We start from the raw sequence: 25,486 nt of genomic DNA, 5'->3' as shown, positions 1-25,486 counted from the left end.
TTCACTTTCATGCACTGGAGAAGGAAATGGCAACCCGCTCCAGTATTCTTGCCTGGAGAATCCCAGGGACGACAAGCCTGGTGGGTGCCGTCTATGGGGTAGCACAGAGTCGGACATGACTGATGTGGCTTAGCAGCAGCAGCAGAGACAGAAAGTAGAATGATGGATGCCAGGGGCTGGGGTAAGGTAGAAATGAAGAGTTCTTCAAAGGATATCATTTCAGTTTTGCAAGATGAAAAGAACTCTGGAGATTACACAACAATATAAATATATTTAACACTATTGAATCACACACGTAAAAATAGTTAGGACAGTAAATTTTATGTTATATACATTTTTACCACAAATTAACATTTTTAAAGATAATAGGGGACTATTATGAACAATTTTATGTCAGTAAATTTGACAGCTGGCAGGAAATGGACAAATCCCCTGAAAGACAAAAACTATCAAAACACAGAAGGAGATAACCTGAATCAGCCCCATGTCTATTACGGTCGCTGAATTTATAAACATCTCCCCTCCAAGAAATATCAGGAAAAGATGGTTTCACTACTGAATTCCACCAATATGGGAGAAAGACAAAATGATAACTCCACAAGAGCTCAACTAGAAAATGGAGAAGGAGGCTGTACTTCCCAGCTCATTTTATGAGGCCATCACTTTTTAAAAGTCAAAGATATTGCAAGGAAAGAGAACTATAGAGTTTATGAACATAGAAGAGTGAAAATTCTAAACCACAAGTGTCAGCAAATCTAATTCAACGGTATATGAAATATAACAAAGTGAGGTTATTCCCAGAAATGCAAAATGAGCTTAGCATTCAAAATCAGTCAATGTGATTTATAACATTAACAAAAGTGAAAATGCAATGGACATCTGAATAAAAGCAGAAAAAGGCCTTTCACAAAACTCAACATCAGATTTTTATAAAATCTTTCAATAAACGAGGAATAGAAGGCTACATTCTTAACCTGAAAATGGGTGTCTGTGAAAAAGCCATGGCACAGATGATAACAGCTGAGGCAAAAGAATCAGTGTTTCTCTGTTAAGATGTGAAATGAGCTGTGGATGCAAGAGACAGCCAATGAAGAGAAAGGGACCTGAGGGAAAGGGCTCCGCAGCCATAGAGGGCTTGATCAGGAAGGCCCCCCTCAACAGGTGATATTTAAATAAGGACCTGGACCAGGTGAGCTAAGGAGTCTGGCAGATACTTGGGCAGAGTTTCCAAACAGAGAAGGGCAAAGGCAAGCTGCAGAGGTTGAGGAGGCTGGCAGGAGGAGGGCAGAGGGTAACTAGGCCCATGGGCTAAGAAAAAATGTATCTGGTCTTAGGGTTAGGGAATGGATAAAGAAGGTGTGATACATACATACAATGGACTATTACTCAATCACTTTGAAAATGAATGCCTTTCTTAAAAAGTTAAAGGTACACCTTCGTTATGATCTAGCCATAGGCACTTACCCAAAAGTAAAAAAAACGCATGCACCCATACAAACCCTTGAACACAGGCATTCACGGTTTCTTTATTTGTAACAACTAGGAAGCAGCCCAATTTTCCATCAACAGATTTGCTGTTGTTGTTCAGTCATTAAGGCGTGTCCAGCTCTTTGCGATCCCGTGAACTGCAGCTCCCCAGGCTTCCTTAACTATCACCCTCAGTTTGCTGAAACTCACGTTCATTAAGCCAGTGATGCCATCCAAGCATCTCATCCTCTGTCGTCCCCTTCTCCTCCTGCCCTCAATCTCTCTCAGCATCAGGGTCTTTTTCAGTGAGTCTGCTCTTCGCATCAGGTGGCCAAAGTGCTGGAGCTTCAACTTCAGCATCAATGCTTCCAATGAATATCCAGGACTGATCTCCTTTAGGATGGACTGGTTGGATCTCCTTGCAGTCCAAGGGACTCTCAGGAGTCTTCTCCAACACCACAGTTCAAAACCATCAATTCTGAGGCACTCAGACTCATTTATGGTCCAGCTCTCACATCCATACATGACTATTGGAAAAAACATAGCTTTGAATATATGGAGCTAATATATGAATATATGGACTTAAATATGAATATATGAATATATGGACTTAAAAAGTCTCTGGTTTGTAATATGCCATCTACATCTGCCATAACTTTTCTTCCAAAGAGCAAGTGTCTTTTAATTTTGTGGCTGCAGTCACAGTCCACAGCGATTTTGGAGCCCAAGAAAATGAAATCTGACCCTGTTTCCACTTTTTCCCCATCTATTTGCCATAAAGTGATGGGGCTGGATGCCATGATCTTAGCTTTTTGAATGCTGAGTTTTAAGCCAGCTTTTTCACTCCCCTCTTTCATCCTCATCAAGAGGCTTTTTAGTTCCTCTTCACTTTCTGCCTTTAAAGTGGTATCATCTGCATATCTGAGGTTGTTGATATTTCTCCCAGCAATCTTGATTCCAGCTTGTGAGTCATCAAACCCAGCATTTCGTATGATGTACTCTGTTCTGCATATAAGTTAAATAAGCAGGGTGACAATATACAACCTGTGCATATTTCTTTCCCAATTTTGAACCAAATTGTTCCATGTCCAGTTCTGTTGCTTCTTGTCCTGCATACAGGTTTCTTAGGAGACAGATAAAGTGGTCTCGTATTCCCATCTCTTCAAGAGTATTCCACAGTTTGTTCTGATCTACACAGTAAAAGGCTTTAGCTAGTCAATGAAGCAGAAAAGCAGAAATAGATTTTTTTTTTTTTTATGGATAAACAAACTTTTGTATACCTATACCACCGAGCAGGAAGGAGTGGAACATTGATACATGCAATGACCTGGATGGATCTCAAAAAATTATGCTGAGTGAAAAAACCAGACAAAAAAGAGTACATAACATATTATTCGATTTATGTAAAAATTCTGTGGAAAACGAAGTAATGTATAGCAATGGAAAGCACATCAGTGGTTTCCTGGAATCGGAGGTGGTGGTGAATGCGTAAAAAATCTGTAAATGTTCTAGTTTCTTGCTAGAAACCCACCTTGAAAAGAAGAAAGTATTCCCTTCAGGTGGAGAAATTCAAATAGTTAGGATACTTTGTTTATATGTATAAAATATCAAACAATCCTTGAAAGTACCTTGGAAGCTATGGTGCCCATCTAGACTGTTGAGTTTCGGAAATGACACTAACTGTGACATAGTAAACTGCAGGGCGAGTCAAGATGAACTGAGAAGAAACTTACTGGTTATGTCCTTAGAGGGGAAAGCATCAGGAGCTCCAAGAATAGAACTGAAAAAAGAACATATAATCTAGTATATACTACCGGATGGTGCGCTATGAGTGAGCAGCTATACATCATCACTAAATTCCTGACATCTCAGCCAATATAACACTCTCTCTGAAGGGGAGAACACCAGGTTTCCCCAAACTTCTTAAAAGTGATGGACAGCTGTGAGGTTGTCAGTCAGTGGAGACATAAATGAGGCTTCCCAGTGGCACTCCTGGTAAACAATGTAGGATATTTAAGAGACGCAGGCTGGATCCCTGGGTCAAGAAGATCCCCTGGAGGAGGAAATGGCAACCCACTGCAGGATTCTTGCCTGAAACGTCCCATGGACAGAAGAACCTGGCGGGCTACAGTCCATAGGTCGCAAAGACTTGGACATGACTGAAGTGACTTACACACACGTGTGGGGAGATGAACCTGCCTTGAAGGGACAACAGTTCTCCCTTCAACTTTAAAACCTATATTTTGAAAGATCAGAGAGAGGGAAAAAGAAAATGCCCCCACCTCCAGGGCTTGCTTAGAGTATATAAAACATGATTGTTGCAGCCTTAAAAAAAATAAAATACTTGGAAGATATTTTCATGTATTTTCACTTCCCCACATCACCAGTCATAGATATGAGTGGCTTCTGTCTCCATCAGGAAAACGTAGCACTCTCAGGTGATAGCCAATACAGAAGTCAACCTTTGGTCACAGTGTTGAAGGCTCCCGGGTTGGGTCCCCCCAGCCCTCTTTGAAATGATCTACTGCAGCCACTTCTATCAGGCTTCCCAGATGGCACTCGTGGTAAAGAACCCACCTGCCAATGCAGGAGACACAAGAGACATGGCTTCAATTCCTGAGTCAGGAAGATCCTCTGGAGAAGGGCATGATAACCCACTCCAGTGATTCTTGCCTGGAGAATCCCATGGACAGAGGAGCCTGTCGGGCTAAGTCCAGGGGCTGCAAAGAGTCGGGCAAAACTGAAGTGACTTAGCATGCACGCAAGCAGCCATTTATGTCGCAATCAAGTATTAACCCAAATACCCCAGAAACAGAATTAATGGATTGGACAAGCATCCCTGGAGTCAGAATAGCATCCATAGATGCTCTAAATAGGGTGAAATCTTAAAACCCATGAACTGGCACAATCAGGCTCTCAACCCCTGCCCAGCTGGGACATGGGAACATCCCCTGCTGAGTAAAAACTTCTGAGCTCTGAAACCAAGACACTCAGTCTCGCTCCAAAGTGTCCAGTAGTGCATTAAAAACTGCTGGAGACAGGATACCAACATAAATTGACCATGTCATCTGTGATTCATTCTGATAAGACAGTGCCAGGATCTCTGAGAAACCTCCAAATTATTAGATAAGAAGATGCATCCATCATCAGAAAGCTTAGCTTAGCTTTGATAATGATGTCTAACTTATTTTGCATTAAAAAAATGTTTAATGTTTTTATTGTGGTAAAAGTCACATAATATAAAACACACTATCTTAACCATGTTTAACTGCACAGTTCGCTGGCACTGAGTATGTTCACATTGTTGTGCAACTCGCATCATCTTCTGAATAACTCTCACATCCACCTCCTGAATCTTTCCCTTTCCTAAACTGAAACTCTGTCCCCATTAAACACTAACTCCCCATTCCCCCTCCTTACCTCCATCCCCCAACCTATGGCACCTACCAGCGTACGTTCTGACTCTATGGATCTGACTATTCTAGGCGCCTCTTATGGGGCTTTCTCAGTGGCTCAGCAGCAAAGAATCTGCCTGTGATGCAGGAGATGCAGGTTCTCTTTTTGGGCCTGGAAGATCCCCTGGAGGAGGGCATGGCAACCCACTCAAGTATTCATGCCAGGGGAATCTCCGGAACAGAGGAGCCTGATGGGCTACAGTCCATACAGTCGCAAAGAGTCAGACATGACTGAGCAACTAAATAGCAACATGCAAAGATAAATGAAGCCATAGGTTTTTTTCCACCTACATTTCTGCTGTGATATTTAGCATAAGACTCCTCCTTGAGGTCCTGTGCAATGGAAAACAGAGAGATGACAGAGTTCTCAAATCTTTCTGGAAGATACTCTGCTAGGAAGGGCCGTTGCACTTTCTGAGGTCCTGGCTTGAATCAAAGCTTCATACAGTTCAAGGCCAGGCTGCCTCCTGTGTTTAAACATCCCTGCTAGCAGCAGCTTTACGGCAGGGGTGCAGCCCTCGGTGTGGAAACAGCTGCTCTGCAGCTCCTTGTAAGGGAGTTCCACCGGCCAGTCCCCGTCTGGGCTGGATTCCGGAGCAGAGAGGACCACACAGGACAGCCCTGGAGAAGAAAACTCTGTGGATGCGACACCTGCCATTGTACGCTAGTGACTGATGCCTTGGTGATGCCAGAAACATGGAGCATGAAGGGCAAGCAGGGCTGAGTGGCAAGGTGCAAACCTCACCGTGTAAGGACCTGTACCTCCGGCTAGGCCCTCTCTGCTCTCCTTCCTCCGTGACGTCGGGGCAGCTGGCAATGAGGTGTCAATTTTACAGACTGGCGGGGTCTTGCACTAACGTGATGTAACACCCGCTTAAACAGGCGGCTGAGGAGCCAGATCCCTGTTGTGCTCTGGGCCCCTCTTGGGATCCTCTGCTCCATGTGGGAACTGCTCGGGTGCCCACGCGGTAGGGCTGGTATCTGAGCTTCCATTTCTGAGGCAGCTCACTGTTTGCTGTGGCCTCAACAGGAGTAATTCTTTCCAGCTCTGTCTTATGGACTTTTCTGCTTAAGGCATCGAGTTATTCTTGGAACTAGACCACTGGGAATATAGACACACATCAGCAATTGGCCTTGCCTATGGCAAGAGCCCAGGAGTGCAATGGCCAGTTCTGTCGTTTCTGAGTATTTCCAACCATTAACCTTGAGTGTTGAAATCAACTACAGTCATGGAGATGACACTGATGATGTATCTGTGAATTTCACAGGCTGGTTTTTGAACAGAAAGCGCCGTGTTCTTCTGATGCCTCTCTGTGTAGTGTTAGTGTATTGCCTGAGAAATGTAGGTACCAAACCGACTCAGAGCTCAGAGGCATAAATGGGGAAGATTAAGTAGCTCTAGTTGTTAACATGGGCTCGGGGAGGAGGTATTCACTGACATGGTGGAGAGGTCTCCAGAAAGCATTTTGAATCCTTTCCTGTCCCTTGACCCCCGTGTTCTCGGCCAGACCATGAGGAGACATGGATGCCTCCCTAACAGCTGAGCTTTGCCACCTTCATAGACGCATAAGTAGAAAACCAGAATTCTAGAAACTCAGAGAGTGAGAAGAGAAGATGCATTTCTACTCAGGGCAGAGAAGGATGAAAGAATGTTCTAGAAACCATACCCTCCAAGACTACAGATTTCTCACCTTCGTTTTGTTTTTTTCTTTTCACCCCTTGTTTCTCTCCCTGGAGCTGGTTTTTGATCTCAGCACTACTAACACTTTGAGCTGAATAACTGGCTGTTGATGGGGGGGAGTCGGGGAAGAGAGTTTCCAGTGCATTCCAGGACACTTAGCAGCTTTCCTGACCTCCCTACAAGACGAAAGAAGCACTCTCACCAACTGTGAAAATGAAAAATATCTCCAGACATTGTCAAATGTCCCCTGGGGGAGGGGGGAATTGCCCCCAGATGAGACTCTCTTGTCTAGAGTAACAATATAGTGAAAAATAGGTCAATGATGGTCATTATAATCACTAGGTATTCGACTAAGCGTATTTTTTTGGTAATCTTTAAAACAACTCATACCAGTTGATGCAGCCTCCCTTCCTACTTCACACAGGGAGAAACTGAAGCACAGCAAAGTTCAGTTGCTGAGGGAAACCGAGGGTGGGATCCAGAGAGAGCATCCCTGCTCTGCATAGACGCTCCCGTGTTACAGTGGATCTCAGCTACACGCACACGGGCTGTCACACAGCGTGCTGAGGTTACGTGAGAGCTTCACAGATGTCACCAAAGAGGACGCTTTCAGTAGCAAAGTCTATTAGAACATGCAGTTCGTAGACTGTAGTTGAAACTGTACCTAGCGTTTAACTTACTTTGTAAGAAAAGGAGATGTCCTTCCTGGGGCAGAGCCCTGCTGCCCATATGCTGCTCAAGGCTTTAGGGTCTTCCTGCCTCTGCTGCTAAACTGCTAACCGACCATCATCTGGGGAATTGCCAGCCCTCTCAGTCCCAGATGCTCCTATCTTTCCCTGCCCACTGGGGGCCCAGAAGTTCACGGCATTTTCCTCATTGATTGTCTGTCTCCCCTTGGGGCCCAGGAACCGTGGAAGTCTACAGCGGCATTTCCTGGATGGATCTAAGGGTTAATCACTGACTGACGTCCACATGCGGCCAGGGGCCTGCAGGACACAAGCTCCTGCTTGCCCCGCGGAGCGCCGCTCTGCCCTGAGAGCCAGTCTTCCCTCTGAACGAGGACGGGGCGTGGTGCCGAGCTGTGGGAGGCGCTCATGCAAGCGGGAACATCTGGGAAGCATCGACTGTGATCAGGGGCCAGCCCAGCAGTAAAAGGAAACCAGGGACATGGGGCGAGTCCTCCCTCTAACCAGGCCCTAATCGTTCCTGGAGCGAGGCGCTTGGTTTCAGCACCAGCCATGGAAATGTGCTCTGATCTCACTCGGCTCTGATGCCAGGAACAAGCAGTGCCCAAGTTTGCTCCAAGACCAAACCATCCCTGGAAACAGCTGTGAGCCTGACCAGAGGGGCATTCATAGGAGACCCTCCCAGACACCTGCAGAGTGGGGCGGGGTGACGTCAGGGCAGAGGGCAGGTCTGTAGACTGCAGCTCTGGTTCAGTCACTCAGCCGCCGCAGCACACCAGGCTCCCCTGAACTTCACTGTCCCCCAGAATGTGCTCAGACTCCTGTCTGCTGAGTCGATGATGCCATTCCACCTTCTTGTGCTATGCTGCCCCCTTCTCCTCCTGCGCTCAATCCTTCCCAGCATCAGTCTTTTCCAGTGAGTCAGCACTTCAGAAGGCTGAATGCTGAAGAATTAATGCTTTTGAACTGTGGTGTTGGAGAAGACTCTTGAGAGTCCCTTGGACAAATAGGAGATCAAACCAGTCCATCCTAAAGGAAATCGACCCTGAATATTCATTGGAAGGACTGATGCTGAAGCCAAAGCTCCAATACTTTGACCACCTGATGTGAAGAACTTACTCATTGGAAAAGACCCTGATACTGGAAAACATTGAAGGTATGAGGAGAAGGGGACGACAGAGGATGAGATGATTGGATGGCATTCCTGACTCAATGGAAATGAGTTTGAGAAAACTCCTGGAGATAGTGAAGGACAGGGAAGCCTGGCGTGCTGCAGTCCATGGGGTCGCAAAGAGATGGACAGGACCCAATGACTAAACAACAGACACACACATAAAAACTAATATACATGATATGCATGTTTATGCTGTATGTATTTTGTATCATTCAGAATATTTACTATACGTACTATTATATTAAACCCACACACCATATGTACTGTTATATTAAAATGGCACACATGTGCATGTATATGTGTACACATACATATGCACACACTCTTGGCATGTATATGTGTGTACACACACACATGGACATGCACACACGTTTGACAATCCATTGGCGGTGTGGATGTGGAGCACCTGGCCTTCTCGCAGCTGACAGCATGCAAACCGGCACAGCCCCCAGTAACCACGCAGCGGTCAGTCATCTGCTAACACTGCATACGCCGTATGACACAGCTCGCCGACCACAGGAGGCTCACCAGAGAAGCATGTGCACACACAACAAAAGTATGTGTGCAAAAATGTCACAGCAGCATCATTCCCAAGAGTTCCACACTACAGAGAATGCAAGTGTCAACCAAGAGTGAAATGGACATTGCTGCATATTCACAGAATGAAATACCAGGGAAAATGAAAATTCACATGATAGTGAGTCATGCGGCAACCCAAATGGATTCACACACAAAATTTAAATAAAGGAAGACAAGAAAGAGTACAGACCACACTACGGCTCACTGTATAGGAAGCCCAAGAAGAGACGCGACTGGTGGACGGAGGCCCCCCAGCACGTGGTAGGCGTGGCGAGGCCTCCCTCCTCTAAGGTGACACCAGAACTGCACCCTTGCCACCCATGTGATGCCCCCCAGTAAACCTGTGTTAACTATTATCTCCACATTGTGCACGAAGAACAAATAACTATTAAATGGATATTAAATTACAGCTAGCTAGAATTGCTTGGGCCACCCAGATTTCCAACATTTAGTTCAAAGTGCTGACTTGTAAATGAATTGAAAGGGCTTTTCATAATCTCAACAGAAATAATATTCATATAATTTTTCCTAAAATGTATATTTCTGTAAAAATGTTTCATTTTGCCATTGTTGCTCTTCAGTCACCAAGCTGTGTCCAACTCCCCAAGACAACTTGGCAAATGAGCAGTTAGCTGCTGAACAACAATGGCAAAACTGAGTGTTTTTACAGAAATTTATATTTTAGGGAAAACTATATGAATATCATGCAAATTTCTATAAAAATGTTGAATTTTGCCAAGTTCATCAATTAATTTGATGCTTTCTATAAAGGATACATACATAATTTTTTTTTTTTGCTTTGGTTTCTTAGAAGGGAACAAAGACTTCAATTTAGAAGAGATTGAAATTAAATGATTTTGCAGGGAAGTGTAAAGGAACCCCCTGGGTTTCATGCCTTCCTCTTTGCAAATGCGCACTTTGGTTCTTGGCTAAAATCTTGCACATGGAGATGCTCCCATATTTGGATCCATAAAATAGAAGTCACAGTATCTGTCACGTGGGTTTGTTCTGAGAATTAAGCAAGGCATGTAACGGGAAACTCTTGGAGCTCTGTCTGGCAGAGCAGTGGTAAACACTAAATATTGAAGTTTAGCTCAGGTGACATTCACGGTGGGGGCTGAGTCAAGGTATGTGTACCGTGCACTTGGCTTGGTGCACACAGTGTACACTTCTGTCCTTCAGAATCGATGGACAGACGATGACAGGACTCTGACACACGGCTCTTAGCTTCAGTGTTCTAGCATCGTGGCGCTCTGCAACCCAGAACGTCACATCTGAGAGAGCATCGGGATGCTCTGTGTGTGTGCTTCCTCACTGCAGGAAGGGGTCAGCAACAGGAGGCAGGAACAGACGAAGAGAAAGGAGTGGATGATGGCTCCCTCTCCCCGCGTGGGCTCAGATCCACGCAGGAGGGAACTTAAGCGTCAGTGATCCGGAGAGACCCGGGTGCTGAGGAAGCAAAGGTGCTATAATTCCCGGGGCTGGGGACATGCTCCAGGAAGCTCTGTGGCCTCTGAAGATCACGGCGCACCCCAGGAATGCCTGTGGGGCTCTGTGGGCCTAGGGAGAAGAGGAGGATCTCCGTGGAGGGTCTGTCACTGGACTAGCTGTGACCTCCTCCCGCTCTGCGCCCACTGCGGCCCAACAGACCTTTTCCTCCCTCACCTCTGAGGGGTTTGTTCTAATACCTTTCACTGCAAGGCGACCCCTAAGCTTCCGGAGGCCGCTTTTGAGCTGCACAGCATCCATGCAAGTCCAGAATGCCTGTCCCTAACCTTGCCCACACCAGCCGAGCCAGCGCCCCAGGGGACCCCCTCACTGCACCCCAGCTGGAGGAGGACATGCCGCTGGTAGTTCCAGCCTCAGCACGAGCCCTTCATGCAAATGGACACTTTTAGGAGCATTGCAAACTTATTCCTCACACCTTTATTTTTTCCAGTAAAAATGTAATATAGAAGATGTGTCTTTAATACTCTGTCCAAATAACCAATGTGCAGACCCCTTATTTTCCCTGATAGCTGCCTCTCTAACTCACATTTCAGACAGGTGACTGGCAGTCTTCATAGAGGCCAAGCTTAAAGCAATTAACCAGCTTTAGACATCTTTCTTTGGTTATGGGATTCAGACAACAGGTCTTTGAAATTTTATGAATATAAATAATAGTCGTCCATTATTTTATTTGATTTTTATGGTGCTATTGTAAAAAGAGGGGAAAAAAGCCTGTATTTGTGTGACCTGTGTGTAAAAAGCGTGTGTGACAAGCTGGTACATCAAACCCTCATGCAGAGAGAACGACGCGTGCCCAGCCCCACTTGGTCAGGTGTGGTCCAGACACTGTGGCCAAGTCCTAGACAACGGGCGTTGGGGGTTCTCTCCACAGGCAAGGTAGATGTGTGAATGTGTCTCGCAGAACCTTTGCACACAATCCCTTTCTCTGATGACCTTGGAAGTCCTTGACATCTGAAGAAGGCCGACCCTCAAGAGAGCAGGAACGCAGGCTCCTGACTCAGTGCAGGAAGGACTCTGCCCAGCACCCTGTACACAAAGGAGGGAGTGAGAAATAAACTCAACGATTTACACGTCACGGAGAGGTTAGAAATTTCCTAATGAAGCGCCAAAGAATTGATGCTTTCAAACTGTGATGCTTTTTTTTGAGATTCCCTGGTGGCTCAGATGGTAAAGCATCTGCCTGCAATGGGGAAGAGCTAGGTTCAATCCCTGGGTCAGGAGACCCCCTGGAGAAGGAAATGGCAATCCACTCTGTACTCGTGCCTGGAAAATCCCATGGACGGAGGAGCCTGGTGGGCTGCAGTCCGTGGGGGTGCAAAGAGTGGCACACGACTGAGCCACTTCACTTCCACCGATTTTACCCTCAGAGAAAACCCTGCGTTCCCATTTTGCCCCAGCACCTTCTCTCTAGGATAAGTACAAAACAGCTTGAGTGAATAAAGAGAATCACATTAGGTGTCTCCATGATTGCTTCATATGCATGCCATGGGATTTTCTAATGTACGGCTCTGAACACAGTCTTTCTAAATTGTCGACATCCTGATTCTAAACTGTTTTAGACACCAGCTAAAGGGTGCATGTGTTAGATCTGCTTAGGAATAGCAGAGACTTTATTGTTCTTTTTGTAAGCACAACATGTGCTGTGCTATGCTAAATCACTTCGGTCACTCCTGACTCCTCGAGACCCCATGGACTGTAGCCGCCAGGGTCTTCTGTCCATGGGATTCTCCAGGCAAGAATACTGGAGAGGGTTGCCATGCCCTCCTCTAGGGGATCTTCCCAACCCAGGGATCAAACCCATGTATCTTGTGTCTCCTGCACTGGCAGGTCTGTTCTTTACCGCTAGAGCGACACCAGGGCTTCCCTCGTGGCTGAGATGGCAAAGAATCTGCCTACAATGCAGGACACCTGGGTTCGATCACTGAGTCAGGAAGATCCCCTGGAGAAGGGAATGGCAACCCACTCCAGTATTCTTGCCTAGAGAATCCCATGGACAGAGAACCCTGGGGGGCTACTGTCCATGGGGTCGCAAAGAGTTGGAAACGACTGAGCAATGAACACATTCATTTTCAGCGCCACCCGGGAAGCCCTATTTCTTTACTACTCCATGGTATAAATATTCTGTGACATTACAGTTCCTGAAAGTCCAAAAAGAATCATCTAGCTAGGTGTCTTGCTCTTGTGTTGTTCAAGCTACTGCGGTTCATCCTTTTACATGCTGCTACTCCACTGGTGAGGTCATTGTTTTCAGAACATGAGGTATGTCGACAAAGAAATACAGTCACAAACTGAAAGTAGAGAGGTATTTTATTTGGTGGGAATGCTTAGGAATCCACCCAGAAGACAGCATCTCAGCAACTGAGAAAACTCCCAGCTCCTCAGCTATCACCTTGGGGGTGGCAGCATCAGCTGGATCCCAGTTTGGGGAGCCCTCATTCACATTTGGAGGCCAGAAAGCACTGCTGGCTGTGACATTCCTTGTTTACTGATACGGCAGGGGATATTTTCATTTCACACATACATAAGCATAGAGGTCTATGGCAAAATCGCTTATATCTGAGCACTTCAGGGCAATTCAGTCACTCAGTCATGTCTGACTATTTGTGACCCCATGGACTGCAGCACGCTAGGCCTCCCTGTCCATCACCAACTCCCAGAGTTTACTCAAACTCATGTCCATTGAGTCGGTGATGCCATCCAACCATCTCATCCTCTGTCGTTGTCACCTTCTCCTTCCTTCAGTCTTTCCCAGCATCAGGGTCTTTTCAAATGAGTCAGTTCTTTGCATCAGGTGGCCAAAGTATTGGAGTTTCAGCTTCAACATCAGTCCTTCCAATGAATCCTTCCTACATAAAAAAAGGTTCCAGGATGGGATTTCAGAGCAAAACAGAGGAAATTTTCTCAAAAAACCGCTTTGAGTGCTCTTCAAAGACTCAAGGGTGTCTAAGCTGCCTTGAGAGACTTTCCTGGTAATCAGCACCATCTCAAAGCACAGAGCCCTGAGAAGTGGCCTTTGTCATTTAAAATAACGCCCACCCCCCCCAGCGTTTGCCGCTTTATGCGCACAATGGTCCCTTGAAGACCAAGGTTGCCAGGGCAACAGCAGCACAAACCTGGCTGATCTGATCTTTGTTCAGGGGCACCCCTGAAAGTGAAAGTGAAAGTCTCTCAGTCTTGTCTGACTCTTTGTCACCACAAGTCCATGGAATTCTCCAGGCCAGAATACTAGAGTGGGTACCCTTTCCCTTCTCCAAGGGATCTTCCCAACCCAGGGATGGAACCCAGGTCTCCCAGATTGCAGGTGGATTTTTTTACCGTCTCAGCTATCAGAGAAGCCTCAGGGGCACCCGTACTATTGTGAAAATCACCCCAGGGAGAAATTTCTATCTCAGCCCTCATTACATAAAGCAGGAAAAAAAATGAACATGCCAAAGATGGGACATGCTTGATACGATCCCGTCGACTTCCAAACACAAACAGCTCTTCCTTCTTCCTGAGGATCTAGACTAGCATTTGAAACAGGCATGTGCAACTTCCCTGGTGGTCCAGAGGTTAAGAATCTGCCTTCCAACGCAGGGGACATAGGTTTGATCCCTGGTTTGCAAAACAAGAGCTCATGTGCCATGGGACAACTAGAAAAATCCCCTGCACATCACAACTAGAGAAAGCCCCCACACTGCAGTGAACACCTAGGGCAGCCAAAATTTTAAAAATAAATAAAATAAAAAAGAGTAAACTAACATTTCATGCTATCAAGGGCAGAGAATTAGAGCATGTGATTCAGAATCTGTGGCAAAACCCTTTGCAGCTGGTATTGCCTGGGGGCCGAGGTGATGCCACCATCTGTGGATAAAAACATGTCGGGCATCCATGCCTTGGCACTCTCCGCTGTCGCACACCAAACTTGTAAATATCCCGTGCGCAGAATCAGTCAGCCGTCCAAACAGCTGCCCCACCATCAGACTCAGCCATGCTCCGTCAGCAGGCAACATAGAGGCAGGAAGCAGAAGGGAACCATCCAACTGCCTACCTGCCAGACCGCCACCCCGCATCTCTTCCATCACTGGCCTCTCTTTCACGCATACAGATGCTCGGAAGTGTGAGCACATGACTCCCATTGAAGAGGAAGCAGACAGAGCAGGCTCCGTCCGGAAAGCAGGACTCTGTCTTGGGCTGGACTGTGGACGTTGAGCTCTATGCCCAGTATCTATGGAAATGACATGGCAACTGGAAAACCAGGCCCCCGAGAGGAAGAGCCCCAGGGCTCGTACCTAGACTCTCCATCCTAAAAGAGTACCCTAATTATCTGTGTAACCGAACAGAATCATACATTCTATTATGCTTATTGGGGTATGACCACAGGGCTATTGATAATTGTCCACTGCTAACTACCTAGGCCTAAGGCATATAATCACGGGTTAGCTTTGATTGCATCTTTCTTTTCCTTTGTTCAGACTAATTTCAGGGAATTTGGGGAAGTGGGTTTGGGCACAAAAACTTAGGGTATATAAGGTTTTCACAAAAACTGGTCGGGGTCTTTGGCTAAGAGGAGACTCTGCCTTGGGCCTGCTGTGTAATAAACTGCACTCCACTATCTGCATTGTCCTTCTGAGTGAGTTTGTTTCCTGGACCACATGGCTACAACACCACGTGCCCATGCCTCTCACAGGCATCTCAGATGGAGCAGGAGTTGGAGGCACTTCTCTGCGGGGCTCTCCTGCTTCTGAGACTCTTATGAGCCAAGGCACTGACTGCATTTGTTCCAGTTTTTCAGAGATGTTTGTTCAGGGAGTGGCTTTTAGTGGAAGAGTACCAGTCTCCCTCTGAGCAGAAGGCAGGACGTCTTATCATCAAACAAGAGGACCTCTTCCTTTGCTGAATAGTAGCAGCAGGTGAATCACAAGGCTGGAGTCCTACACTTTTCATCCAAGTGAAATCTCAGTTCAGTTCAGTCGCTCAGTCGTGTCTGACTCTTTGTGACCCCATGGACTGCAGCACACCAGGCCTCCCTGTCAAATCTAACCACAAGCATTAACTCCTGTCTATATGTGTATTGAGGATTATTAAATTCTTTTAGGTCCCTCCAGACACGCTGGCAAGGTGAAACATGAATCACTCTGGAACCTCAGCTGCAGCCCACAGCGCGCATTGAGCGCGTCTACATTACGCTGTGATTACACCCGTTACAGAGACGCTGTGTGACATAATCAGTGTCTATAGACTCCTTGGGAACGCGCATACGAGAGCCACGTCGTAACTTTATTTTTCTAACCTTTACATTATTGTTTCTACTGCTTGTTCTAATACATGTACAATATTTATGGGGGGAAAATCTGCCTAAACTTTTTATCACAGTAGAGTTAACGAGTCTATAATAGAAAACAGTCTTTCAATCAATGAAAAGTTGACAGGGGAAATGAAAAAATAGTTTAAAAGTGAGGGATCTGGTAGACTAAAGTCTCGAAGCTTGTTTTCACTCTCCAAAACTAGCGGTCCACAGGCTCACCAGGAAGAGATCTGTGAATGGACAACACATGGTTCCTGTGTGTGGTCTCCTAGGACTGAGCAGTGGAATCGCCCTGCTGTCCTTGTGATCCTCCTTGAGGTCACGGATGGAGGGTATAAGCTGAGGAAGGAAGAATACTCTTACACGTAAATCAAGGGAGAGAAACATGAGCCCCCGGGGCAGGATTTCCCACCATCCGGCGCAGAAGAGGCCTTGTGAAGATGCAGAAACCAAGGCTCGGCGATGTGCCCGGCCCACGGGTCCAGGCTCACTGAGCCCCAGGGTGTCTGCAAAACCATTCTCTGTGCCTGCTGGTTCTGCAACGTCACCGCACCGCCCTCCTTCCACAGATAACTCATCCTCTCCCACCTCCCTCAGCCTCTGGTCCCTCCCCATCCTCCCAACAATTTCCTCTGTTTAATGACTGAAGATGGAGGTGGGAACAGCAAGGGAAGCTCAGCCATAAGATGTTGGATTACTAGTCACAGTGGGTATTTGAAAAGTAGTTGATTTCAATACTCGGTTTGGACTCAATTTAAGAAGCATATAAGGACTTCACTCTGCATGTAACTGGTGTGGGTCCTGGGACACCACGGCTGAACGGGGGCAGGACAGACCCCACACAACCCCTTACCAAGCCAAGTCCTCTACTCTGAGCCACGTCACCAGTGAGATAAAGGCTCCAAGGTCTTCCCAAGCTGGAGCCTGCTCGATACCGCGTTCTGTCTCACTTCTCTTTAAAACCCGCTCTGCTCTGGACCTGAAAAGCCCTGTCATCAGGCACACACCTTACACATCGGGGCTGATTCTTTTAAACACAAATAACTGTGCTTCCTTTAGAGCACTGTGAGACCCTCTAAAGATGGAGTTGTGTGTACATTTTTTATTTTTTCACAGTTGGAGGGTAATTGGTTCACACTGTTGTTTTGATTTCTGCCATACAACAGAGTCAGCCCTAAGTATACACGAAGGCATGTATATCCCCTCCCTCCTGAGTCTCCCCCTCCCCAGCCCCTCATCCCGCCGCGTCTCAGCCATCAGAGCGCAGCGCCCTGGGGCCCTGTGTTACAGAACAACTCCCCCAGATACCTGTCTCACACACCGTAGTCTGCATGTCTCAGTGCTATTCTCCCAATTTTCTCCCACCCTCTCCTTCCCCTCCGGGGTCCACACGTCTGTTTTCTATTCACGCCCTGTAAATAGGCTCATCAGTACCACTTTTCTAGATTCCATGGTGGTGGTGGTTTAGTCGCTCAGTCGTGTCTGACTCTTGCGACCCCATGGACTGTAGCCCACCAGGCTCCTCTGCCCATGGGATTCTCCAGGCAAGAACACTGGAGTGGGGTGCCCTTTCCTTCTCCAGGGGATCTTTCCGACCCAGGAATCGAACCCGGGTCTCCTGATTCCATATATATGTATTAATATGTGATATTTATTTTTCTCTCTCTGACTTACTTCACTCTGCATCACAGGCTTTGGGTCCATCCACCTCGGTTCAACGGACTCTCATTCCTTCCTTTTTGTGGCTGAGTAGTCATTTCTACAGCAATGTCACAGTATGAGTCAGAACCAGTGTGCGCTCAGAGACCCTCTTCTGACTCACGTGGTGTGAGCAGCGGCTCCCCGGTGCCTGTCTGGACACGGCCTTCGGGAAGACTCAGGCACCCTGCAGTGGGGAGAGCAGCTCGGTGACACCGTGACTGCCCCTGACCCCTCACCCAACCTCCAGTCCAGCTGGTCCCCTGGCCTGGGGCCTGCAGCCTCACGCATCTCCGGCTGAGACCAGGGCCTACACCAGGACGCTCTGACCCCTGCCCGATGTCTCCTCCCCCAGCACTGGCCTCTGGCCTCCCAGGACGGCCTCTCTGAACGCCTCTAGCCTGTCCCCATATCCATCTGCAGTGCCCACCCCTCACCTCCTGCCACGGCCTCACTCCTTGACTAGGGGATCTTGACTAGCTCCTCCTTAGGGAGAGCTGGAGAAGGGAATGGAACCCATGTCAGTACCCTTGCCTGGAAAATCTCACGGACGGAGGAGCCTGGTGGGCTGCCGTCCCTGGGGTCGCAAAGAGCTGGGCACGAGTGAGCGACTACCACTTGCTTAGGAAGAGCTTTCTCTCACTCTTGGAACCTTGGGCCCTTCCCCTTCTGGAGGCGCTGCCTGGATGGCCGCCCTGCCTGATGGACCCGAGGATGCCCCGTGGACCTTCCTGCCATGACCATGATGGGCGCTCCTGGCTGCAAGGGTGTTTGTCCATCTGGCCAACTGGTGCGATGCTGCCACCTAGGGGACCTCTCGGCACACTGCAGGTTAACCTTGCCCACAGTCCCTGAACGCAATGGGCCTGGTGCTCAAGCTCACATTGGGTTTTCCAGGCGGCGCGAGGGGTAAGGAACCCCCGTCTGCCCATGCAGGAGGAGACCCAAAAGAACTCATTACCTCTGGCACCACCTGGGAAGCCCTAGCTCCGGCTAACTTTGGGAGGAGAAATTCCCCCAGGATCATCAAGGGCCCCAAGATGTCCAAGCTTCTAGTTTCAGAAAAGCAAAGATTACGGCTACATGGCAGCCGTGAGCAGAAACCTGCCTGGAGGCTGGCTGCCAACCACACGGCCAAGCTCCGGGCCGAGCCCCGGGCAGCAACGCTCATGGAGTCCGTTTCCGAGTAGCAGGGGCTGGGCTTCCAGGCTCTGCGGATGAATTGCAGGACACAGCTGACTCCCTAGGATGAAAGTATACTCGTGTCCTTTCAGAGGTTCTACCTAAGAGGGGAGAATGAGGCTCACTTACCAAGACGACAGAAAGTGCACTCCCAAATAAGAGTTACCGTGAATAAAGGAATCGGCCAAAAAAATACCTCCAAGTACTGTCAGGCAGAAGCTTGTTGTCCAACACCCAGAAGCCAATATTACAGCTCTGACTTGAGAAAAGAGACAGCTTTATTGAGAGGTTTCCTAAAGGAAATCAGCCCTGAATGTTCATTGGAAGGACTGATGTTGAAGCTGAAACTCCCATACTTTGGCCACCTGATGGGAAGAGCTGACTCATTGGAAAAGCCCCGATGCTGGGAAAGATTGAAGGTGGGAGGAGAAGGGGACGACAGAGGATGAGATGGTTGGATGGTATCACCGACTCAATGGACATGAGCTTGAGTAAACTCTGAGAGTTGGTGATGGACAGGGAGGCCTGGCATGCTGCCATCCATGGGGTCACAGAGTCAGACACGACTGAGTGGCTGAACTGAACCGAACTGATGGAGAAGTTGACCAGCAAGGAGACGGGAGGCAGAGCTCAGATCCGTCTCCCCAGTTGGGGTTTGGTCACACTTTTTTGACTTGGGAGGGCGGGCTGGTACGAAGATGCTCTGGTGGGACAGCTTCTGATTGGCAGACTTTCAACTGGTCCATTTACTGAAAGGTGTGAGAAGGCTGAAAAGATAACCACCAGATCTTCCTGGACAAGGGACCCTTCCCCTCCGGTCTTGGTTCCATGACGTGGTTCTACTGTTGACGTAAATTCTCCTCCTTGGCATGCTTTAGCTGCAGGACTTGTAGTTTTGATCTTCGGTCTCTGAAAAGAGCTCCATATCTTGTTAGAAACAGGTGGGGACAGTTTGGGTTGGTTATGGGGCTATAAGGTAGTCCCTGTGTTAAGGGCATGGAAATGACAGAAGAAGGAGGGTTATTTCCACCTCTGTTGTGTTTATGATTCAGCTGTGGAGATACGAGGTGGGTCCAAACAATAGAACCAAGAGCAAGGATGGCTGGATCTTGTGTCTCCCTCTTGTCTTTGCTGATGGCGGCATATATGGTACACATTGCCAACCATTTCACCGGGTGATATTTATTTCTTCTTCTGAACCTGCACAAGCACATGCATAAAATATACCTGGCAAACGTTTAAATACAGTCAGAATGGCAGCGGCCTCAACTGTTCACCAAGGATTAGCTCCCTGGGTTTTCCTTCATTTCTGTGTTTCAGACGGTAGACAGAGCAAGCGTCTTCTACTAATGCTAAAGCTGAAGTTCTAACACTTTGGCCCCCTGATGTGAAGAGCAGACTCATTGGAAAAGACCCTGAGCTGGCAAAGATTGAGGGCAGGAGGAGAAGCGGATGACAGAGGATGAGATGGTTGGATGGCATTACCAACTCAAGTCTGAGTAAACTCAGGGAGATGGTGGAACAGGGAAGCCTGGCGTGCTGCAGTCCATGGGGCCACAAAGAGTCGGACACGACTGAGACAACCACAACGACAGCCACAGCTCTTCTTTTTCCTTTCAGTGGGCATGGGATTACTTCCCTTTATCCATGATTACACATCCCAATAAAATACATTGTATATATGATTGATTTTTATGTGTGAGACTCTCAGAAATAGCCCTTGAAGGGGAATTGTTAGCAAAACCATGAGTGCATTTAAAGTTTGAGAGTTAACAGCAAATAATCCTTGCAGAGACTGTGATCATTTCTAAGTGGCTCAGTCAGTAAAGAATCTGCCTGCAATGCAGGAGACCTGGGTTTGATCCCCGGTACTGGAAGATCCCCTGGAGAAGGAAATGGCATCCCACTCCAGTACTCTGGCCTGGAGAATCCCATGGACAGAGGAGCCGGGCAGGCTTTACAGTTCATGGGGTCGCAAGGAGTCAGACACGACTGTGAGACTTTAACTTTCACTTTCTTTCACTTAGTCTTAAGCAGAAGTTTCACTTTCCCTTGTATCTCTGGATATGGTGAGCATGCAGACTTGTAAAAGTTCAGGATGGGGGCAATGGCAGCCCTTTGTTACTCCTGCATGTTCCTGAATATCAAGGAAGGAGCAGCTTTTTATCTGTGAACTGGCTCTGGTCCTTTCATTTCTCTGTGACTTGCAGTTTCAGGCTTTGACTTACTTTTCCACTGCGCTTTGATGTTTCTCTTCCTGGTTTGCAAGCTCTCTTTTTATTTTACGGGTATCATAGCAAATGATTTTGTCTCGGCTACCGCTTGAAAATTTTATCCTTTATTTTAGTTGTCCTCCTGATGGCTTTTGTTCTATTTGTGCCCAAGAGAAGCCGTCTTACTCCAAGATTATCAAATAAGAACAACATTTTCTAGTTTGTAGTTTTGTTTTCTTGTATTTAGATCTTTAAACCATGTGGAATTTGTTTCTCCATATGGTATGAGGCAGACATCTAAATCAGAGGTCTCCAGCTTTTTTGACCCCAGGGACTGGTTTCACGGAAGATAATTTTTCCACAGAGGGGGATGAGGGAGGGATGACTCAGAAGCTAATGTGAGCTGAGCAGTGGGGAGAGATGGGGAGAGGCAGATGGAGTTTCATTTGCTCACTAGCCCACCATTCACCTGCCGCTGTGTGGCCTGGTTCCTAACGCTGCAGTACCAGTCTATGCCTTGGGGATTGGGGACACCTGATCTAAATCGACTTATTTATTCCAGATTGTTCTCCAGCTGGTTATTGAACAGTCTATTCTTTTCACTTTTACCTAGTTTGCATTTTGTTCACCTACAGATGCTGGACCTCTGAGGGATCCCTGTCTTATTGGTCCATTTGCCTATTTCAGAAGAGTAGCCATGTAGTTCATTGACCTTTTATACAAATTATTTAATAGAAATATAAGCTGTTTCTATTCCTTCAGAAATCATTTTGAGAATTTTTAATCTATAAAATGAGCGTAGTTTCATTTTTGCTGAAAAGTTGAACGTGCCTTCCGCATGCTGTGTGACTTCATTTAAGGTGCCTGCTGCATCTTCCGTAAAACGGAGAAAGTGGTAGAACCTACTCTAGGAAGTTTTGTAACGATTAAATGAGTAAATACGTTTAAAAGTTTGGCAAAGCACATGCTAGGTAGTGAATGCTCATTAAGTACGAATAGATTTAATGAGGGCTTCCCAGGAGACCCTAGTGGTAAAGAACCCGCCTGCCAGTGCAGGAGACACAGAGATACAGGTTCCATTCCTGGGTCGGGAAGATCCCCTGGACGAGGGCATGGCAACCCACTCCAATATTCTAGCCTGGAGAATCCCATGGACAGAGGAGCCTGGCGGGCTACAGTCCACGGGGTTGCACAGAGTTGGATGCAACTGAAGCAACTTCCCACGCACATAGGCAGGTTTGATGAACCTCAGATTCTAATGTGCAGTATCATAAGCATAAATAATTTCGTAGCTTACACAGTGCCTTTTCTATCTGCAAGAGGCCGCATTGTTGTTCCTAATCAACTGGGAAGGATACTGAAAAATAATTTGGTTAATGGCACAAAGCAATTATGATGAAGAAGAAATAGAAGTTAAATGCTGATTTGTTTGTTCATTTGTTTCTGCTAGTCCCATCGCTTGTGAAAATCTAGATGCAGAAAGCCGTGTTACCTGTGTACACTTTCATGGACGCGTTTGGGTGGCCTCTGGAGACATTAAATCAGCCCCTGTTTGTGTGTTTATCTGACGGGTTTTAATTTGCTCTTTTGTTAGGATTTGCTTCTCCCGCATGATCTGTCCACGTTATCACATTCCTCTGAGGTTGCTGGCTGGTGGTGAAGGTCCGACTGATAGGGTCCAGCTCCCCCAGTATATTGTGGTGACTGGTCTCAGAGGCTGCATTCCCGATATCCAGGGAGTGGGCACAGATGCTGGTGTTTCTCCAGCTGGACAACTGGAATATCTGCTTCTGCCTGGGCAGAAGGAGATGGTACAAATTCCCCATCTTGTCCAAAATTCTCCATGTTATCACTGCACATGCCCTTCTGCAGGCAAATCTCCTGGAGGTCTGTGGGGTCCCAAGCCTATGGTTTCCTGGGCTCCTTCCCTGGATCAGAGGAACACTCACTGCTCGGCCCTTGTCCAGGTTGTCCTGGGAATGTTCCCAGGTCCCGATGGAGTGACACATGTGACTCACTTGCCCCCATCTCCCTTCAGCCCTCTCTTCTATCTTTTCTTTCCTAATTCCTCCCCAGAGTCCCTGAGTCTTCCTGCATTTCTTTATTCTAAGGATTTCTGGGGAAGATGGAGGGCAGGAGGAGAAGGGGGCAACAGAGGATGAGACGGTTGCATGTCATCATCAACTCAATGGACATGAGTTTGAGCAAGCTCCGGGAGATGGTGAAGGACAGGGAAGCCTAGCAGGCTGCAGTCCATGGGGTCGTAAAAATGTAGACACAACTGAGTGGCTATACAACAAGAATAACAACAGAGACGGGCTCCACCCTCTTCTAAAATGGGAATGTCTCAGGACCCCATCCTGCCCCCACTGCCAGGGGAAGAATTTTCTGTGGCAAGTGGAGGCTGGGCAGGGACTCTGGTCTCAGTCTCCCAGCCCAGGCAGTGTCCAAGGCTCAGGAGAGAGGAGGGGTGCTTTCCTTCTAGGACACAGTTCTCTACCTCGTCAAGGATAATTTTCCATACACGACCTAAGAAGGTAACCCTCTTTCTACTCCCAGGTGTCCGGGCACTCGTTGAGGAGAGAGGCCCGCCCACTCCCCCAGGACACGAGTCACCCAGGCGTCCTTTGGACCACAAGACCCTGGCCGGTCCTCAGCTCCAGGTGGCAGAAATCTCAGGGACCCACCCTCAGCCGCAACGTGAGTCTTCCAACCTCCTGACCAATACTTCCACCCCAGGATTCCTTTATTTCTCACTAGCAACATGATTTATTTCTTTTGGCTCTGTATAATCTGATTTAAGATCCAATATTTTTTTTTCTCGAGGAACAATTTGATCCTCTCCATTTTACTGTTTATACTCTGACTTCTGAAAGGCCAAGAGCCAAAACAGTGCTTTTCCGATCACATTCCCGAGTTCCAATCTGCAGGCTTATCTACTTCCCAGAAAGGAATAAATAACACGGGGCGGATCCAGGACGCATGAATCAATGTTTTCATCCACTCGATACAGAAATGACAAGCTGCGTTTGAGCGTCACAAGCCTCAGTTTCTGGCAACGGTCAGGAATGAGCCAGGTGGTCAGGACCATAGGCAGCAAGTTCTGCTGCTGAAAACATAAACGTTCGGTCAGGAAGAATAATAGATTCGGCGTGAAAGAGGTGTCGCTTTGTGAAGCAGTTTCATTTGCAGGGAGTAAGTCAAAGACTCAGTTTCGTCGCTTATAAATGCTATGCAGACTGATGATGAATTGCTGAGCTGCCTTTTTTTTTATACGTCGAAGCCCTCTGCTGTTTGCTTCTTCTGGAATACGTTGTCCGTGAATTCCTTATTGCACAAAGAGTTTGTGGTTTTCAGGCCCTCTCTAGCTTCTCCTTAGCGGATGGTCTGGGAAGCCCCAGGCAGGTGGCCTAAATCAAGGACGGGAAGGAAAGATCCCCTAGGAGGAACGGATCCCCTTACTGACCAAGATGGATGCTCCCTTGACATAGAATCCTCAGGCCTAGAGAGCCCCCCCGCCCCGCCCCGAGTTAGGGAGTGACCCTGTTATCAAGATCTGGAACACTGCTTAGAAGCCCACCTCCCTTGGCTCGGAACTGCAACATATGCAATCGCACAGAAAGAGGGTAAGTCCAGAAACGATGGTGGCGTCACCCTTAAGCTGTGTGAACAGAAAACAGTGATACTATTACAGAGCCCATAACTCAATTACAAATTCTTGGTTCTTGGGAAAGAGTAAGTCTGTGCGGTTGGCACTTGGTCACCCTGTCAGGCAGGGTGGGCTGTGACATTTTTTTAAACTCATCATTTTTATATTCACTAGGCTTGCTTTGCAAGTGGGGTTTATCCAACTCAAACAACTTATGTCAAAGGGGACTTTGGCTCCAGAACCCCTGGGTTGCTTAGAAGAGCAGAGATGGGATCGGACTCTGGGGGCAGGGGCGGACTTGAAAGCTGTCCTGTATTTTTCTGCCTTGGGATTTAGGTCTTACGAACGTGGCTGCCCCAGAGAGTGCACCAGCCTTCAGCCAGCTTGTGATGGAGTGAGTGGGCGGGCGTCCCTCTCGCCCATATTCAACCCCCCCAGGGGGCACTGTCTTGCTGCTGCCTGTTTGGGAATCAAACCTGGATGAACAAAACGGGCAGGGCCCAAGGAGCGGAGGAAGGCTGAGGCTTTATGACGGACCGAGGGGGGTCCACAGACCTACTCCTGGACCAGGTAACAGCGGCAAGGTGGACAGATCAGATCTTGTGGCTCTTCTTAGAGCAGGAATTCTGGACAAGAATAACCCCTGAGATGCACAAGCAAAGAGGCCTGGGGAGCATCTGTGGATGCTGTGGATTATGAAGCTTTTTCTCATTGTCTCTTATCTGATAACCAAGATAATGCTGGATTTTTATTTTCCTCTTCTTAAGAATAGGGAGCCGAAGACTTGGTTAAAAACCAATATCGTTGTATTACACATTTCAGAAATGCTTAGCATATTAAAGGAGACATTAAGTGAAGCCATGTTTTGCATCTGAACAATGAGGGGAGGGAAGAGCCTACAGGAAT

This window comes from Dama dama, chromosome 25 (genome assembly GCF_033118175.1).
Source record: "Dama dama isolate Ldn47 chromosome 25, ASM3311817v1, whole genome shotgun sequence".
In the NCBI taxonomy this organism is placed as follows: domain Eukaryota; kingdom Metazoa; phylum Chordata; class Mammalia; order Artiodactyla; family Cervidae; genus Dama; species Dama dama.
Note: the sequence above shows the minus strand (reverse complement) of the source record.